Source organism: Lolium perenne, chromosome 7 (genome assembly GCF_019359855.2).
Source record: "Lolium perenne isolate Kyuss_39 chromosome 7, Kyuss_2.0, whole genome shotgun sequence".
Lineage (NCBI taxonomy): Eukaryota > Viridiplantae > Streptophyta > Magnoliopsida > Poales > Poaceae > Lolium > Lolium perenne.
The window spans coordinates 287,728,736-287,743,542 of NC_067250.2; positions in this window are offsets into that span (position 1 = coordinate 287,728,736).

A 14,807-nucleotide genomic window follows, 5' to 3' on the forward strand; every position below is an offset into this window, starting at 1 on the left:
GCAAGTGATCAGAACTGATAATGGTACTGAATATATCAACAAACCTTTTGCTGCTTTCTTATCTTCGCAAGGTATACTGCACCAGACTTCATGTCCTGACACTCCTCCCCAGAATGGAGTTGCTGAGCAGAAGAATAAGCACATTCTTGAAGTGGCTCGATCTCTTATGTTTACCATGAATGTTCCCAAATTCTTATGGAGTGAGGCAGTTATGACTGCTACATATTTGATCAACAGAATGCCTTCAAAGATTCTAGGTATGCAGTCTCCTTGCCAACTCCTTCTAAATAACAATGACTTTGTTGTACCACCCAAACTCTTTGGCTGTACATGTTTTGTAAGGGATCACAGGCCATCTGTTGGCAAGCTAGATCATCGGGCTATCAAATGTATCTTTATTGGCTATTCCTCCAGACAGAAGGGTTACAAGTGTTGGAGTCCCACTGACAGGAGGACATTTGTAAGCATGGATGTTACGTTTCGCGAGTCAGAACCATTTTATGACGGTGAGAGTGATCTTAGTGGCTTGTTCCAGGGGCTTGACCATCTTGGTGATGCTCAAGAGGGGGTGGTGATCAAGAGCAGCAAGATGGTGACCAACAACAACATCAACAAATTCCTATTGTTGTGGAGATTCCTGCAATTCCTGGTACACCTACACCACCTAGACCTGTACCACCACAAAGATGGCTGCAGAATCCACTTGTGTACTCTAGAAGACAAGTACAAAGGGAACAAGTAGATGCACTGGAGGAGCAACAAGACCAGGGGGAGCAACCCATTAGACCAGAAAATCAAGGAAGTACAAGTGTAGATTCTGCAGAGGAGAATCAATCTCAGACTGAGTCCAATAATAGCCTAGACTTGCCAATTGCAATAAGGAAAGGGATAAGGAAAGTTGGGCCCCCAAAGCGACTGAGTTATGATGACTATGACGTAGGAAATTATATTTCTTACGAGGCATTGTCACCCTCTTTTCGGGCTTTTGTTGCTTCACTGCAAACTGTATCTGTTCCTAAGGATTGGAAGGCAGCCAGGTTGGACCCGAGATGGTGCAATGCTATGATGGAAGAGTTAGAAGCCTTGAAGAAAAATAAAACATGGGAGTTGACAGATCTCCCTAAAGGAAAGAATACAGTAGGCTGTAAGTGGATCTATTCTGTAAAACAAAATGCAGAAGGAAAAGTGGAGAGATATAAGGCAAGACTTGTGGCAAGAGGATATAGTCAGACTTATGGCATTGACTATGATGAGACATTTCCACCAGTGGCAAAAATGAGCACTGTCAGAATATTGATCTCTTGTGCAGCAAATTTCGGATGGCCCTTGCATCAACTTGATGTCAAAAATGCATTTCAGCATGGTGATCTTCAAGAGGAGGTGTATATGGAGATGCCACCAGGATTTGTCAGACCTGAAACTAAAGGGAAGGTATGTAGACTGAAGAAATCTCTATATGGTCTCAAACAATCTCCACGGGCCTGGTTTGACAGGTCCAGACAAGTGGTGTGTGGCATGGGATATGGTCAATGCAATGGAGACCATACCTTACTTTACAGACATTCGGAGCAGAAAATCACTATCCTTGCTGTGTATGTTGATGATATTATCATCACAGGAGATGATGTTGTGGAAATCGCAAAACTGAAAGGATGCTTGAGTCAGGCCTTTGAGGTGAAAGATTTGGGAAAACTTAGATACTTCCTTGGAATAGAAGTTGCAAGATCATCAAAAGGGATATCACTATCTCAAAGAAAGTATACATTGGATCTCTTAGATGATATGGGCATGCTGGGGTGTCGAGTGGCTTCAACACCTATTGACCAGAACACTAAAATCACAGCAGAGTCTGGAGAACCCATAAACAAGGAGAAATATCAAAGACTTGTTGGAAGACTAATATACTTATGCCACACGAGACCAGATATATCATTTGCAGTGAGTGTAGTGAGTCGCTATATGCATGATCCGAGGGATGGACACTTGGAAGCAGCTCAAAGAATCTTGAGATACTTGAAGGGCACTCCGGGAAAAGGAGTGTTGTTTAAAAGTAATGGACACCTAAATGTAGATGGATATTGTGATGCAGATTGGGCTAGCTGCTTAGATGATCGAAGATCCACCTCAGGGTATTGTGTTTTTGTTGGAGGGAATTTGGTGTCATGGAGAAGTAAGAAACAATCTGTTGTCTCGAAATCAACAGCCGAAGCTGAGTACAGAGCTATGTCACAGGGTCTGGGTGAAATGTTGTGGGTACGGAACCTTCTAAGAGAGCTGAAAATTTTAAGGCAAGGAAGCTTGAAAGTGTGGTGTGATAATATGTCTGCCATAAACATAGCAAATAACCCTGTCCAGCATGAGCGAACTAAATATGTGGAGATAGACAGATTCTTTATTAAAGAAAAGATCGATGCAGGGATTATCTCATTGGCTTATATGAGATCAGGACAACAAGTGGCAGATTGTTTAACAAAGGGACTGGGCTCAAAGGAGTGTAATCTTGCCTGTACCAAGATGGGGATGATTGACATTTATCACCCATCTTGAGGGGGAGTGTTGGATAACTGTTGGTGTATCTGTTGGGCTGTCTTCTTGTTCTCTCTTGTGGCCCATTTGGCCCAGCCCAGTCCTGACCTATATAAGGTGCTTCTATCTCAGTAACCCTAAGCTGAGAGAGTTCCTCCCTGCAGCCTCCTTCTATCTCAGGTTAGGCCCTCACCTATGTCCACAGGAAGTATACTAGATACATATAAACTGGATCTAGACAGAATATCTCACAATAACACATAAAGTCGACAATCAGTACTACTCCTCCCTGCACTTTTTATTATCTGATATGATACTGCTCTACAGAAGATGCTAAAACATAAACTAGGAGAGTGTGTCCATGGTGTGCAATATTTTGAATTTTTTACACCAACCGAGAAGAAAAGGGTGGCATTTCACCACAAATGCTGGTGAAAATTGTACTCATTGAAATCATGTGCTGGGTAAATCCACCATCCATTCACCAGTAAAATTCTTCTGACATACCTTCTAACGCATCATGGAAACCCAACGTGTACCCTGCAAACCTTACCCCTTCTTAAACGGGACACTGACATCTACCCCATTCCCGGCACGAAGCAGAGTGAAGGCATTCCATCAACCCGAAGCAAAGAAAACACAATGCAGCGACATTAACCACGTGTATACGAACTTAAACATACATCATTGGGGGAAAAAGGGAACATTTCTGGTTCCTGCTCAACTTCACCAAGGCACATAACTAGTTCACTACAGACAAGCCTTGTTGAATAAGCTAGTTGCTTGTGTGCTGTTAGGTTTAGACAATTTCGTCAGTTTTGTCAGGTTACTGTTTAGAGGTTTTAGTTTGCTTCCGTTTTTCCCTTTGAACAATTCATCTAGGAGTCCCGATCGCGTCTGTGCGTCGTGGGCGTGAATGTAGGATCACCGTAGACCACCTCTCAGGTCGTGGGATGGCACGACCTAGTCGGAGGAGTGGCATGAACTACGGATCTCGTTTTTCTTTCAAGGCTAATAAGAGAGAAACAGAAAAGCAGCAGAGCTGTATGCTGCAAAAAAAACATCGTGTTCATCGCCTTCAATCTCTGAACTCTCCCTCTCCCTCGATCTATAGGTTATGGACAACAAGTGGTATCAGAGCCATAGAGAGAGATGTCGAAGTCACCGGCGGCAAGCGACAAGGTCGGGACGCAGGACAAGGGCGGCGTGTCGGGGAAGTCCAAGCCCCCACAAGATCCACCGCGCCGCACGTCCATGTCCCCGATCCAACGTCGTGGACGTAGCCCATCGAGGCGCGGTGGAGGAGAACTGGTGATCCGGGAGCGCGTCGTGCGGGAGAGCACCGGCTCCGCGATCTACCCAACCCTCACACGATCGAACTACGCCGAGCGGGTTCAGTTGCAGGCACAACATCTCTGGGATGGCATTGTGTGATCGGCGACAATGATGGCGACGATCGTGCGGCGCTCGCGGCTCTGCTATGCGCCGTACCTCCGGAGCTGGTTCGCACGCTCGCCGTCAAGGACTGGGCCAAGACCGCCTGGGAAACCATCAAGACGATGCGCCTCTGTTAGGGCATCTCCAACCGAGCGACCCAAACGGACGCGCTGGGCCGTCCGTTTTGGGCTATTTGGGTGGCCGAGCGGACACCCGGACAGCGGCCCGCGTCCGTGTGTTCGGTTGGGTCGCACGTTGTGCCCAACTCGGCGACCCAAAAGGACGCCACGTGGTTCGTCTTTCTTGCGCGGCGCTGCGCCATGGTAGGCCTCGACGGGACAGCAATGGCGGGCGATAGAACGCGCGGGAAAGTTCCCGCGCGCGCGAAAAGGCCATTGGCGCGCGCTCGCGCCCAAGTTTCCCACCCAAGGCCGCTGGCTATAAAAGACGGTGGCGGTCTCACGGACCTCATCACAGCCGCTCCGCCATCCTCTCCCCCTCCACCTTCTCCGGCGCCCTCTCCATCGCCATGCCGCGCACTCTGCAGGCCACGTGGGCCAAGCTCTCCCTCGCCGCCCGGGCCAGGTTCCCGCGGACGCGCGGTGGGTCGCGGATGACGAGGCGCTGCCGAGGCGGTGGCGAAGAAGGAAGAGGACGCGGAGATGGTGGAGGCGGCCGCGGACGGCTGGCACGAGACCGCGGACGGGTGGTACGAGGCCGCGGAGGAGGAGCCCGTCGATGCGGAGGACCTCGCACTGGCGAACATCAACGTCGCCATCGAGGAGCGTCTCGCCGACCTCACGCGCGTGACGAAGGAGCACGAGGCCACCTGCCGGGCCGGCCGCCGCCGATTAGGCGACCTCCTCGGCCAGAAGAACCAGCTCCTCGCTATGCGAGCAGCCCGCCACCTCATCCAGCTGCCCTCGCCCGAGCGACGCGCCCGGGAGGCTGCTGCGTCGGCGGAGCGCGGCCGAGAAGAGTGCATGCGCCGGCGGAACGAGAACCACGAGGCCCAAGCCGCCGGCCGCGTCCGCCTGGAGGTGCGGACCGCTGTGGAACGCGCCGCCCTGCAGGAGCTGGAGCTATGCGGGAAGCGGATGGTGCCGCCGCAGGAGGCGGAGCGCGAGCGCGCCCGAGGCGCGAGGACGGAAAGGAGGAGGATGAAGGCCTCCGCCGCGCCACCCAGCTTGTAAGCTGGAGTGGAATCCTCACGCGTACAGGCCGCCCGCGTCGAGTGAAATCCACGGCCCCGACGGCGCGTCGGCGAGGCCGCCGGCCCCGGACGTATTAGGATAGGAGTAGTAGATTTAAAAAAATGTAATGGTTACCTTTTAATGAAGAAAAATTATTTCTTCCTATGACACGCGGGCCAGGGGCGGACGCGAGCGGCCAGCCATCGGCGTCCGCGGCCACGCAAACTTGTCCCAGATTTGGGCCGGGTTTGGGTCGTCCCGGACGCCGCGGCCATCCGTTTTAGTGATGGGTCCGTGCACTGGGCCGGGTTTTTGTCCGGCTCGACCCATCCGGACGCGCGGGCGCGGGATGGGTCGCTCGGTTGGAGATGCCCTTAGTATCTCTCGCCTCACTTTCATGAAGAAGAGGATGACACTAGGAGAGTTGGGGCAATTTTCGTTGGTTTATTTCTCATACATCTCACACAATGCCATGCCCGCATGGCATTGTGTGAGATGTGTGAGAAATAAACCAACGAAAATTGCCCCAACTCTCCTAGTGTCATCCTCTTCTTCATGAAAGTGAGGCTAGAGATACTAACAAGTGGTATCAGAGCAAGGTTGTCTTGCAGCCTGAGCATCTCCTGCTCCTCCCCTTCACAGGAAAGGGAGCAGCCCCAACCAGTAGCAGCCTCAATAGCCCCTGGTTACTTCTCTCCGTCCGGGTTGTCGAGCAACAGCTCGTCGGAAGCAGCGCTCAACCCCCCAGCAGCAAGCCATGTCCGACGGCCACTCTCAGCACACGGCTACCTCCAACACGCGGCGTCGGCAGGAGGCCGATCGCGCCGCGGCAGAGGAGCGTGAACGAGTGGCCGCGGCAGCCGCTGCAGCGACAGCAAGGGCGTCGAGGCTGGCAGCGGCGGAGCTGGCAGCAGCCAAAGCGGAGGTAGAAGCAGCAGAAGCAGCGGAGGCAGCACGTGCGGCGGCGGCGGAGGTCGAGGTGCTGCGCGGCATCGCCAACGGCTCCGTTTCTGCTGATGGCAGCGTCGACGCAGTGGCGCCACAGGCTGCGCAGCGGGCAGCGCAGTGGGCAGCCGAGCACGCCCGCGCACCTCGGGATGGCGCTCCCAGAGGAGGCGCGCACGGCGGTGGCGGCTGGGATGACCAAGACCGCGGCCTCTACGGGGTCCGGACGGTGGTTAGGGATGTTGGTCCCGGTGTTGGGTGGCCTACCCTCACCAAAACCAACTACGTCGAGTGGGCCGCGATCATGAAGATCGGGCTCCAGGTGCGACACATGTGGGAGGCAGTCCACGACGGCGACGTCGACCATCATGAGGATCGACGGGCGCTAGACGCCCTCATCGCCGCAGTCCCGGCCGAGATGCAGTTCTCGCTCTCCCACAAGCAGACTGCCAAGGAGGCTTGCGACGCCATCGCCGCGGCACGCATCGGCAGCGACCGTGCTCACAAGTCCACACTGCAGGCACTTCGTAAGGAGTGGGAGAACCTGGCCTTCAAGCCAGGTGAGGACGTTTATGACTTTGCTCTCCGTCTTAACACTCTACTGCAGAAGATGGTGCAGTTCGGCGATGACGCCTACGACGAGGAGAGAGCTGTCGAGAAGCTCGTTCGCTGCGTCCCCGAGAAGTACAAGCAGATGGCTCGCTCGATCGAGTCCCTGCTGGACCTCTCCACCATGACGATCGAGGAGGCGATAGGTCGCCTCAAGGTCGTCGACACCGACGAGCCACAGTCTTCGTCGGGGCCCATCACCACCGGCGGGAAGCTGCTTCTCACTTGGGAGCAGTGGGACGCTGGCCACGTTAACAGGAAGAAGGGGGAGCCATTGGGCCAAGGAATGCCATAAGGAAAAACGCGATCGCGAGGGCGGCATCGTGGCACACACGATTCGGGCACCAGGGCTTCGACGACACTGATATCCTTCCATAGCCACTTGGCTAGCTGTAACCTATAAGGTTTATATGCATATGTAAATTCAAAAAAAAAACTCAAAGGTGCAATATCTTACTTTTTTCGCTAATGCCTTCAGTTCCTCAACACTCATTTTCTTCAATTCCTCCAAATCATTTACCGTGATATGAGATGCGCGCGGAAAGGCTTCATACCTTATCACTTCAGACAGAGTCGAAAAATATGGCCTGCATGAGAAACAAGAGATCATCAGAATGTGAATTTTCAAAGCCACTCACTTGCAAGTTTTCAAAGCCACTTACCACCAGTACGAGCACACAACCCACACACTTTGGAGATTTGGATACATTGCCCTTATATGAGTTGAGGCCACATATCAGAATATTTGCGATTAAATCGCACCACATATCAGAATATTTCCAAGACTCTACCGGACAATGGGCCCAAGTAATGGCCAAAGGCATGCCCCCACATTAATCCACAATAGGAAAAAGTCATCCAAATACTATGCATAACAAAAAGATCATCTTAATTATTCTTTCATTATATCATCTTATGTATACTCCTAACTACCAAGTCTAAGGGAATTATATTTATAGTTACATTATGGTAGCACCTTCTCTGATCATGCTTTCATTATACTATACATTACAGGATCCTTTCAATCGTAGCACAGTAATCCCATGATAAAATCCTCACATTAATCTCAAAAGATTAATATTCTCACATTATGCTAGGTCATCAAAATTATCTGGATGCTTACATTTTAATTTTGCAATATAATCAGCACATACTAAGCTCTAATGGAAAAAATGCAGCTGCTCTGTTAAGCAATGCATCAGAACTGGAATAAGTAAACAAGCAAGTAACTACTAACTATATCACCTGTAGTCATTATTTTCATGGGATTTATTGATAATTAATTAGAATCTTACAGAATTACTGATAACTCTTTGGAGGCTTTCCAACTTAGCCATTAGGTGATGTGCAACATCATTGGAGCAACGTGAGCTAAACGAAACAGCAAGCATAGTAAGCTAGTTACTATGAAATGAGAAGTAGCAGCAATGCAACCATTGCACCTAGCAGGTTATCTTCACAAGACTTGCATGACCTAAATGATGAATCAGAACAACAATCAAGCATCCTCCTAAAACATCTTAAGGCAGCTACATAGACATGATAACAAGGATCCTCTTGGCCACAACTCATGCCTTTAATTTTCAAGGCCTACATTCTTACTATGATACGTCCTAATCATCATTAATGCCACACTCTCTTTTGTTGTGTTCTCTGCTCTAGCTAGACCACTCCAATACTATAGTATTTTCAAATCAGTAAGGTTTAACTAAAATAAAATGTTTTATATCATCTACGTCCTGGTGTTTAATCATCATCAACGATTGAACCCACTTGATGCATGTGTGTGTATAAATACTAGTATTAAGCCATTGTCTATATCATTCATGCGCTTTGCATTATTTAATGCTGGTAGGTTACATATAATCCTAACAAAACTAGCTTGGGTTCATGCATGTCATTTCAATAGGATTGTATGTTATATTTATATAGAAAATCCTACTCGGATCATCGGTGTATATGAACATATTGTGTGAAAACATTTCAAATTATCTTGCCTCCCAGACCAGACATCAACGAATGCAAAGCATGCTATCACCATTTTCAACATACTTGCTCATTCGCTCCACGGATGCAGTGAAACCAACAGTCTACAAATTTCTGAAACCCTAAGCACACATGCAAATGAAATTAAAAGAGGATGAACGTGCGCTTACCCAAGCCGTGTAGGGATCCTCCACCTCCGCCTCCCGCACAACCACCTCTTCCTTCCCCTTCCCAGCATCCGCCGGCCCACGGACGGCGACGCCTTCCTCAGCCTCCGCCTTCTGGTCCACAATATCCGCCAGCACCGGCGCCGCCTCTCCCGCCCCTCCTTCCTCGACAACCGCCGCTTCCGCCTCAGGCTTCTCCAGATCTGCCGCCGTGACCAAACCCTGCGCGTCGCCCTCCTTCAGATCCTCCACCTCCGGCTCCTTCACCAGCTGCTCAGCCTCCGAGGCCGTCGCGGACGCCTCGGCCTCCGCCTTCTCCGCATGCAGCACCCCTAACGCGGCCGACGCCGCCTTGCTACCCTCCTTCTCCATCGCCGGCGATGGATGCGGTCGAATGGGGCTAGGGTTTTCTCTCTCTCTCTCTCTCTCCTCTGCTCTTTGCTAAATTTGGTTGCGTTTGGGGGGAAATGGAGGGGGACGGAGAAGGCGATGCGGCCGAGCGACCTTTCTATACTCGGAGGGGACACGGAAGGGACACGGAGGCTCACGGAAGGGACACGCAGGATCACACGTCATCACTTGTACTTTGCCACGCCTGCCCGTACAACATGTATAATACAACGTACGAACTTTATACAGGGACCACCGTATCCGAACCAACCGGTATCGCGCAATCCGGACCGTCAATGTGTTTAACACCACCATTTCTCCAACGAGGGGTGGGACACCGGAGCACAGGCGACACAATGCAGCAATGGAAGTACACGTGTACACGAACATAAACATACAACACTGGGGCAATACAACATAGAAACCATGATGATGCCATATTGCCATGGCCTACAATCCGCGACCGAACAGGGGAGGAGCAGCCGAGCAGGTTAAGATAAAAACACGATTGACGGGTTCTAAAGGATTGAATCGTAACCAGACCACCCCAAAACAAAAACAGCACGCATGGAATCGGCCGCCCGGGTCGCAGATCGGTGAATCGAGACCTAAGAAAACGCATCCATTGGCAGAAGAAAATGCCCCAGAAAAAAAAAAGCTAGGCCCGAAAGTAGAGTGGGGAGAAGGGGCGGTTCGCGGGATAAGGCGCAGACCAGAGTACGGCGATGCGTCCATGGCGAGCACGATGGGGAGGCGGAGGAGTTGGCCTCGCTTCTCCAGTTCTCCTCTCTCACATGGCTTGGCGACTCCGCCGACGCCGCCTCTGCCGCTTCTCCTGCCTCACTTGTGTGCACAACAGAAACCCCAATCCACAAACCCCAGGAACAACTTGTACAAGAGCATCTCTAGCAGACTCTTAGAAGTCGTTTGGAAGCCAGGTTTTCATTTCATTTGTAGCATTTTAAAATGAATACATGTATTCATTTCATTTACATTGTAATTCCAGAAATGGACACTTGTTTGGTTGCCACAGTTATTTATAAATGACAATAGAATTCAATATTGAATTTGTTTGGTTGCCACAGGAATTGTGAATGACAGGTTTCAGTTCGGAATTGTGATTACACATGGCATCATTTTGCTGGATTTCCTAAATGAAATGATAGCCCAATTCTGTGGCAACCAAACAGCCCACCTATGGAATTTTAAAATGAATTCCAGGATTCCAGGCTCAAATGATAGATACCAAACGACCTCTTAATAAATTTTAAATTGGTCAAACCTGTAAATTGGCACGCTAGCGTGAGGATTCACAAGATTTTTTTTTTGCTAACTTGACACATTAAAATGATCAAACCTGTAAATATTCTTACACTTGCAAGGGCACCGCGAATGTTAGCCCGCGATATATATATATATATATATGGGAAATAGCCACATGACTTGGTGCATAGCTGTGCACACCCCCAAAACCGTTGATCTACACCATTATTGATATAGGGAGCAGGCATGTGGGCTGAAGGATTCCAACGCCGGCAGTTCCGTCCGTCACAACGAGAGCATGTCTCATGCAACGTCTACGCATTGCATGCATGCTTTTAACCGAAACAGAAGGATACACACGTTACCTCAGGACGTAGGTTTAAACAAGCATTTCACCACACACGACACAATAGAATCCGTGGTGGCATTAAAACCTGGGGGAGGCGTATGAACCATTGTTTGACACGACGTTTTTGTACTAGTGTGGATGGTATACACAAGCAGCTACACACACAAAGTTTAGGTCAGTCATCCGCTGGTTGGATGATAGAAGCAGCTACACAACAATTTCTTGCACGCCTCCCGCCACTATATTTTGAAAACTGAATCTGTCGACCATACGGCTGTCGCCCTGGACGCAAGTAACATGCTAGGACATGTTTTGTGTAGTCATGGAGCGTTGCGTCACACTTCAAATAATCATATAGCAAGCTCAGGGTGCGCGCGTGTGTTGGAGCAGGGTTTTATTGTGGAACAACGCCGTTACACGTTACCTGGAAGTTTTCGTCGTGGATCGTTCGCGGGGTAGCAAATGAATTAGGCAGCCACTAGAAAGGCCCAACGTAGCGCACATTAGGTGTAGTTCTCTAGCCGAATCCTTGGTGCTCGACGAAGGCTTGCATATCATTTCTAGCTCGCAAGAGCAAACAAGGTCTTGCTGATAAACAATCAGGTTCAGATGCCAACTATCTCCTCCCTATACCTAAATCCTAGCAAATTCTGGTGCTTCTGGTAAGCAGGAACACCAAAAGCAGAGGATCGGACGCCGACCCGGGTGAATCGGAAGACGAAGATCTATATTTGCTACATGCTTCTTTGTTTCTTCGAAGGTACGTGTGCGATCTATATTGCTGTCTAATTCAATGTACGCCTGTCCTCATCTAATGCTTGCAACAGATTTAGTCTGTCCACTGTCTCATCCCCTTTTCACGTTTCGTCTGCAATCAGGATGAGTAGCGGTCCAGGATCATGGACCGGTGGGAAAGGTCGCAACCAGCCGGATCTAGCGACGAGGACGGTGTTGCCTCGCGTGGCAAACAATCAGCCCAAATACGGCAACTCAGAGCTGCTTGTTTGTCTCAACAATATTGTCAGGTTGTTCACAGAGAAGCAGATTTTGGTTGCAAAGTCTACTGGCTTCAGTACATTTGCAACACCAATTCATCCTATAGAGTTTGACAAGCAGTTCACGGTATGGCTGATGCCAAGAGTCGATACCATGTCCAGGACAATCGGGCCAGTAGATGGTAAGAAGATCATGATCTTCCAGGAGGACGCGGCTATGGTGTTTGGCATCCCATTCTCTGGTAAGGAGGTGTACGACTCCTCATTGGACAAGTCTGCAACGATGCGCCAAGAGGTTATGGCCCTCATTGGCATGGAAGATTGCAAGGCAAAGCCCAGTGATGCAGCTTTCAAGACTTTGTCTGATCTCGCTGGCCGTGAGTTGAACGAGGAAGAAGAAGCTAAGTTTAAGGTGTCATTCGCCGTGTTCGTGGTGTGGATGTTGTGCGATGGAAGAAACCCTGGAGAGAAGGAGTCAGTCAATTTCTGGCCAGCTCTAAAATGCCCTGCACAAATCCACACATTCAACTGGGCATCATATGTTCTTGACTCAGTGATTTCAGCCTGCGTTAATGCGAGGATGGCGACGAGGTCGAACACATGCTACTCTCCACCCGCCGGGACCGTATTATTCCTTCAGGTATTACGTTTTTTGTTTCACTCAGATGACAATCGACTTAATCTGAGCTCACTTAGTAGACACTATACCCACATCCCAATCACATTTTTACTTATCCTCATGGCAATGTCTGGCAGGTTTTTTACCTTGACAACATGGATTATGGTGCACTTTCACTGGCCAAAAGCAGCCTGCCACGAATCAAACTGTTTGACGCGCAAACCTTGTCCAAACAGATAATGGCAGAAACTATTGGTCTCCGTGGCCAAACTCCATGCAGAATGTTCGGTGCCGGCAAGGTAATCAGAACTAAATAAGTTTAGTTGCAAGCTGGGAGGTTTCCAATCTGGGATTCACCCGGGTCTCCTGATCATGCTTCTCTTATTCTAACGTTGACTCTCCTCGCTCATTTTATTAGATGAGGACAGACGAGCAAGTAGTGTACAAAAGAGTTGTCCGCTATACTGCAGGGAAAAGTTCATCCGCCACAACTAAAGCATCACCTGTGAAAAATAAGACACCAGATTGTGCTGACACAACACCAAATAAGCCGAAGAACATAACACGGAATTCGCATACAATTAAGCAAAAACGGCAGAGGGCTGAAGCACCACAAAATTCCCATGCAGTAGAGGGAGCCACTACCACGATGGACGTAAGTACATGTTTTTTTGGGGTTATCAGCAAGTGTGCCATTTTGTGTGTCATGTTAGGGACACCATTATATTTTTTGGTCATGAGCAACTTCTAATAAATATCGCTGATTGCGTTGGTCACCAGGTCAATATGGAAGCGTTGCTGGCCGTGAAAGCACACAAAGCGAGATGCCTGAAGATACTCGCTGTAGCAAGAAAAGCGCTAGAAGACGAAGCTGACAAGTTGATGGACCAATTTAGGGTGATAGGCGTCACAGGGAAAGTCCCACATAGCGTCCCTACTATTCCGGACCCCGATTTTCAACAAGCTGAATTACAAATCTCACCTGGTCAGCCTTTTACCCCATCACCCACAATGTCCCGCCCAACACGTAAGCATGATTTTATGCATTTCTTGCAGACAACATGGTTTGTTTTTAATTTGCATGAACTGTAACTTTTCTTAGCTGACCCGTGACACATCCATTCGTAGCTAACGTCAATAACATCATACAAACCAGGGTCCCCTGACGGAACAAAACTTAGAAGATATGCTGGATGCGAAGCACCGGCATTCTCTTTCGGGCCAGAGTTCGACGGGATGGAGGTTAAAAAACATACAACCAAACCAGGATTGTTGCATGGGGGTACCTCCGCTGTGTCGCCAGTTGGCCCTAGTCCACCGAGGAAAACGATTCGACTATCCAGTACAACATCACCATTGTCTGCCACAAAAAAGAAAAGCGGTGAGTACCTTTTCAACAAGAGGACAACATCGACAATTAACCTCAATGACATTGCAGCCGAACTGGAGTACACACAGTCACCTGTCACTCGGAAGGTTGTCCGCGAAGGACGCATACTATGCCCCCCGAGGGACACATCGCGCCCTTACAGTGAAGCGAAAAAAAAATCAGCAGCCGAGTTCCACAAGTGGGCCATGCAATTACCGGGTGACAGTAACAGGTTCGAAAACTATATGCGATAAGAAATACAGTTTCATTTGACATTACCATTCATCTCACTATGTGTTCAATTTTTTTTTGACTAAATGCATAAACAAAACACAGGTACTGGGTGCGTCACGGACATCCAAAGTTCATTGAGGTATCAATGGAGCAGATCATCGCCCAATTCAAAACCAACGGGACATATGAACCAGAAACTTGTGACGCATTGCTACGCAGATTCCAACAAGCAGGTGCAAACGGAGCAACAACTTCATGGAGACATTACCTAGAAACCGATTTCGCGGTAATGGCATATCGAATCAACGGTTGTCCGCAGTTCTATATTTTTTTCGACGCATCCCCATCTCCAATGTTGTTCCATCTGTTATTCGGATAATCAACCTACCCCTTATAACGATGCATGTTAGCACCATGTAATAATTACATAACTTGTTCATGCATTTCTAATCATTTTACTTACTCAGATGCGGGCACTAGCTGGTGAAGACTACATTGCCTCAAGGAGTATCCAGAACCAATGGATTGGCAAACAGATACAATACGATGTATCAAAGTGCATGCTGGTGAGATAACATCTATCTAGTTCATAGTTTATTTGACGTCACTCTGTTGTGATTTTGTTTGTTGCCGGATGCAGATAATGACCATGTCCACAGTTGGAAATAGGTGGGTAGCTTTTGCGTGGGACATGAAGAGAAGGCAAATAACCATTCATGATGCAG